This window comes from Nyctereutes procyonoides, unplaced genomic scaffold (genome assembly GCF_905146905.1).
Source record: "Nyctereutes procyonoides isolate TBG_1078 unplaced genomic scaffold, NYPRO_anot_genome, whole genome shotgun sequence".
NCBI lineage: Eukaryota > Metazoa > Chordata > Mammalia > Carnivora > Canidae > Nyctereutes > Nyctereutes procyonoides.
This window is the reverse complement of record NW_026575046.1, coordinates 58,868,966-58,874,965: the sequence shown is the minus strand read 5'-3', so window position 1 is coordinate 58,874,965 and position 6,000 is coordinate 58,868,966. Positions and strand designations below refer to the sequence as shown.

Below are 6,000 nucleotides of genomic sequence, written 5' to 3'. Positions count from 1 at the left end.
AATAAATAAAATATTTTAAAAAAATCCAAACCCACTTGCATTTCCTTCTCTGTGACCTAGGTATTCATATGATTTACTCCGTTTTCTATTGTATTGTAAAGCTTTTTCTCATTAAATTGTGGGTGTTCTTTAGGTATTAAGGAAGTTCACTTTTGTCTCTGATATGAATTGCACACTTTTATCCCAGTTTCATGATTGTCCTTTCAATCTGCCTAAGATAGCTTTAACATAGAATTTAAAATTTTTATATAGTACAATATATCACTATTTCTATTTAATGTCCTTTTATGACTTTTGTGTTTTATACCATCCTTAGACAAACCTTTTCCCACTATGTAAAAATCTACATAGGAGTGTGCTGTTTGCCAGTTTTCACCATGGCACACCGCGGTTGGGGCCACAAAGCATAGAAGATGATAGTGCAGCCCATCAACCTCATCTTCAGAGACTTGCAAAAGAGATCTTGGATCCAGGTGTGGCTTTCTGAGCAAGTAGATATTCAGATAGAGGGGCCCTACCATTGGTTTTAATGATTATGTGAACTTCAAATTAGATAATGCAGAAGAGATTCACTCTAAAACAAAGTGGAGAAAACAACTGGGTCGGATCATGCTAAGAGGAGGTCAATTCCCCTGCTCCAAAGTGTCTCCAACTAGAAGTGATCAATGAAGTATGAAATTTCTCAAGAAGGCAAATATAGTTTTTTTTTAGGTGTCCTTAGTTGAGAGTGTAGTTCAAAAACATTTATTCATATTGTTTTGATTACCTTTAGGTTATTATCGGATGACAATAAACATTGTGGGATTGTTTTTATTTAAAAAAAAATAACACACACATGGATATTCTTTTTTCTAATTTTTCGGAGTTTCCTTCTTCTTCTTCTTCTTTTTTTTTTTTTTACATTTGAATCTTGAGGTTAAACATGACTACCACATTTTATGCTTTTTCAGTTGACTATCTAGTTTCCCCGTTGACATTCATTGCACAACACTTGTTTCCTTTCCTGATTTAAAAAGTTGCCTTTGACATTCAGCAAAGTCCTAGATCTAGACCTAGATTCTGGACTTCCATTCTGTTTACCTGCTATGTTGGCATATTCATGAGCCCCCTTCTCATTACTGAATCTTTGCAATGTGCTGTAACATCTGCATAATAATTTCCTTTTCCTCTTCTAGATTTTCCCCTTGATTCTCCTTGACTCTTAATTGTTCTCTAGAAACTTTAGAATCAGCTCATCAGGTTACAAAAAGATCCCATTTGTGTTTCCTTTGTCGTTTATTTAATGTATAGAATAACTAAGGGAAAACTGACATCTCTGTGATCTTGATTCTTCCTACTCAGGAACATAGAACGTCTTTCCATTTGTTCCAGTCCTCTTTTGTGATCCCTAATAGCATATCCAACTGTTCTTCATGGAGACTGTACCAGTCAGCTTTTGCTGTATAATAAACCATCCTCAGACTGAATGGTTTTAAGGCATCAACCATCAATCATAGCTTGTGATTCTGCAGATTATCAATTTGGGCTGGGCTCGGCTGAGTGGTTCTTCTGCTGGTCTCTACTGGTCTCAGCTAGGCTCGCTTGTGAACCTGCGATCAGCTGTGGGACAGCTGGCACTAGCAGGTAATGATGGCCTTGTTTGGGGAGGATAGAAATGGCTTGAGACTCTATGTGGAATCTCACCCTCCAGAAGGACAATTGGGGCTTTCTGTATGATGTCTCACGTGCACTGAGATTTTGGATGAGCATTTTGAAATTATATGTGAAGTTGTATGTACATGTATGGGTGGGAGTGTGTGGGCACTCAGGGCACAGACCCCATGCTTTTATCAAATCCTAAAAGGAGTCTGTGATCCAAAAGAGATTGAGAACTAAAGGCTATGATCCTCCTGCTGCAGAATCCAGATAAAGGTTTTGTTCTCCCTTCTCAACAGCAGAAAGCATCCTCCAATCTTGGGTTCCTAAGTAATCCATCCTATGTCACTGTGAGCTGTGAGGAGGATGCTACTACCCCACCCATCCTCAGTCTGATGGAGGTAGCCTTTCTTCTGATCCTCTGGGATGAAAGCTCATCCTTTCAGACTCAGATGGGCCTCGTACTGACCCATCTCCTCAGATTTGGTTCTCTTGATGGCTCTAGCTTTACATCAGCTTGTAAGCCTCATATTCTGTTGAGAGGAACGTACATTTGTACAGCCTTTGTGGAGGGCCACCTGCCAATATCCACAACAATGTTAAATGTGCATACCCTTTGACTCTGCAATTCTACTTCTAAGAATTTAGACCATAGATTATGAAACAGATGTACAAAAATGGAATATAGCATACTAAGGAGATGTTTAAGTGAATGAACTCTAGCTACATAAGCCAGCATGGAATTACCTCCATGACTTATTATTGAAAAAAGAAAGTGCTGTGGGAGAGCAGAGGAGAAGCTGACTCTGTCTCCCTAAACTCTGAGAGTTCAGTGAGAAATGGAGAACAGGGCTTTGGTCCAGTGAGAAATGGAGAAAAGGGCTTTGGGCTCCAGCTCTGTGGCACTGGGCCCAGTCCCCGAGTGTGAACGGCAGGTGGAGGTGGCTGTGATGCAAGCTGGGGGTGATGCTGACAACAATCTCCTAGTACATCTGAGTGCGAAGGGGCACAGGTGCCAGAGACCAGGGTGCAGAGGCTCAGACCCACTAATCCCCCCTTCAGCAAACATTTCCTGTGAGGGAGCCCTGTCATCACCCTCATTTTACAAATGGGATTGGGAATGGGTAAGAAGCCTGCCCAAGGTCACACTGGACTCCAAAGCCTACTCTTGACTGTAGACGTGCTCCAGACGATGGAAGGGCATCTTGCTAAGGTCCTCAACCCCACATGTGACCTGAAGTCACACAGTCCTTGGACACTCTTTAAATCATACTGAAACTGAGAATTTTGCACCTCAAATTTGCAAACCACTGAACTACGAAGAAACAAGAAGGAAGGAAGGGAAGGAGGGTTAGAGAAAGGGACAGAGGGAGGAAGGAAGGAAAGGAGGAAAAAAAGGAAAGAAGGAAGGAAGGAAGAGAGGGAGGGAGGAAAAAAGGAAGGAAATAGAAAATACAGGCAAGTCTCTGCCCTGGAACAACTCTACCTTTAGCTCAGTTCCCTAGGACTAAAAGTACAGATGACTGGAGAATTCTAAACTGTTCCTACCAATCTGCAGATTTTATTCCTTTATGAACCTCAAATAATTGAAGAATTTGTGCATGGTGAAGCTTAAATGGGAAAGCGCATCACGTGTTTCGGACTGAGGTCTAAATTCAGTTTGTAAACTAAGTGTTCCAACCATCGCTGCCACCGGGAGGGCTGCGGGGTAAGCAGAGCCCCCAGCCCCGCAGGTGGGCGGGTGGGTCAGCAGGTGGGACCCACGTGGGGAGCCTGCTGGATGCATTACCCCCCCCTTCCCCAAGCAGGAGGAAGCCGCATTATCTCGCACTCAGCACCCAGGCCAGGGCTGCAGAGCCCCGGGCTGCAGTCTCAGCTCTGCCTCTTTCAGCAGGGCGACCTATGGGAAGCGGCCAGTTCTCTCTGCCCCGAGTGACTCTGCAAGATGGGAACGCTAGCAATCCCTCAGAGGAGATGCTTTCAAATGCCTGGGACAGTGCTGGGCACCAGCAAGCAGTGGTTAATCAGTAATAATTAATAATGTCATTGTTGTTGTTTTTATGATCCAAAGTCGAATCTCAATGTCCTACCAAGGTAGGAATTCTCTGAAGGGCCTTACTAGGCCAGTGGCTACTCTCACTCGACTTGAAAACTATTGGTAGCGGGGAACCGACTACTTATCTCAGTGCACTGTTGCAGTAGTGAATAGTGCTTCTGGAATTTTAAGGAGCTTTAAGGCTGGAAACTTGTAAGTGATCAGGTTTAACTGCCTCCTGAGGAAACCGAAGTTCAAGAGGGGAAGATCTGATCAATGTGGCATAGCTGGTTAGATGGCAGCTGCTACCCTCTTCTGCTCCTGATCTTACAAAGTCCATTTTCCTTGGTGTTTCTGAGAGCCTTGGTGCTGCATCCACCAGTGTCCCCCACCGTCCCCCAAAGAACAATTCCTGGAGGCCCCAGGCTGTCGGTTTGCTGGGCCTCTTCGGATCTCAGACAATATTAACGGTTCACTGATCCATCCACAGATCCCAAGATAAGAACTATTTTGGGGAAAAAAAAAAAAGAACTATTTTGGGTCTTCTGAGGGATGAAGGCTGAGTTCTCCTTGCTACATTCTGCATGACAGTCCCCTCCCCCTGCCTCGATATGACTCAGTCTCACCCTGCTCCTGGACACACCCTTTTGGTTGCCCAGAGCCCTCTAATCCCAGTGGCCATTCTTAATCTCCACCTGGATTCTGCTTGAAGGTGCCTGGTCTCAAAACACAAACTAAGGGCAGCCCCCGGTGGCTCAGCGGTTTAGCGCCGCCTTCCGCCCAGGGCCTGATCCTGGAGACCCGGGATCGAGTCCCACGTTGGGCTCCCTGCGTGGGGCCTACTTCTCCCTCTGCCTGTGTCTCTGCCTCTCTCTCTGTGTCTCTCATGAATAAATAAATAAAATCTTAAAAAAACACACACACACAAACGGAAGATGCCTGGTCTCTGGCTCACAGGCCCTATAAGGCCAGTGTCCATTCACCTGCCTGCCCCACCTGGTCTGGATGGAGTGGTTACAGCTCACCTGCTTGGGGCTCTCTCTCCATCGGCTTTCAGCCAGTCCTTGTTCAGACTCATGTTCACATGGAAATGTCTTTCCTACTAGATGCCATTTCAAGTGGATCCTTTGCTTGGTATATAGATGGAATCATTTCTGTATAAGGAATTGGATGGTGGAGCCCATTTTGAACAGGTATTTCATGGAGCAGCGTATTTCATTGTGAATATATTAACCCTAAGGAACGATTTTATGCTGCGTTTACATCTGTCATCCAGAACCAATGGGCCACGAATGCATGTTACAATCATAGGCGTTGTACTCAGAGGGATCCAGGCTTGATTCCTGGCTCTACCACTCTCTGGCTCTCTCTGACTGTTAAAGGGCTAGGCTTCCATCATTAGGCCTCAGCCTTCTAATTGGGAAAATGGGAGCAGCCCCTACTTCCTAAGGGTTATTGAGGTTTAAAGGAAAGAATGCAAGCAAGGCTCTAAGCATAATGCCTGGCTCACAGTGAGAGTTCAAGTAATGTTTCCTCTTGTTATTATCCACATAGAAGCCATTCTGTGATATTCCTGCAGTTTCAAAGGATATCATGGGATTACTTAAGGAATTCGGGCCTGTGGCCCAACAGTGTGTTTTGCAACAGGCATGACAGGACACTAGGACAACACTAATGACACAAGAAACAGTGAAATTCCATAATATATTTATTTTCAGTTTCCTAGGAAATATTCTGTAATACCCAGAACATAAGCCCAGCAAACTCGCCAAGAGTGCAGATGTTAAAGCTTCGTAAATGCTATAAATACCCCGATTCTCTACACATATGCAACATATTATTGCCGCATCTTTAACCAGTGGCAAGAAAACCCCTAGGTCTGCAGAATGTTTGCAATATTTGTGCATTGCTATGGAGACAGTATCAAAGGCAGGCACCCATAACATGAACAGGATGTAGGGGTTTCACGCAGCTAACAGTGATGGAAATAATTCTCACTCTTCATGCACCATTCTTGGATAATATGTATAAAATATTTGGCCAGTGAGGCATGCTGTTGAGAACAATACTTTGGATGTTTCATCTAACACTGGTGACAGGCCGCTTGGTGAAATATGGGTTCAGGGACCTAGGTCTGCCATCAAACTGGCTGGGTGACATTGATGGTTACCTTGCTTCATCGGCACTCAGTTTCCCCTAGTGTAAGATGAGGGGGGGGGTATCTACAGTCCCTTCCAGCATTCTGATTACAGGTGGACTATAAACATGATTTCAGCACATAGCCTGTGTAGTTCAATGTCATTCCGTTGAAGTTGAGCAAAATTAAGGCA

General features: G+C 44.3%; 1 pseudogene; it reads left to right on the top strand.

Annotated features, from left to right (window-relative positions):
* Positions 1-332: 332 nt before the first annotated feature.
* On the top strand, positions 333-656 carry LOC129509992 (small nuclear ribonucleoprotein E-like; annotated as a pseudogene).
* Positions 657-6,000: the final 5,344 nt, after the last annotated feature.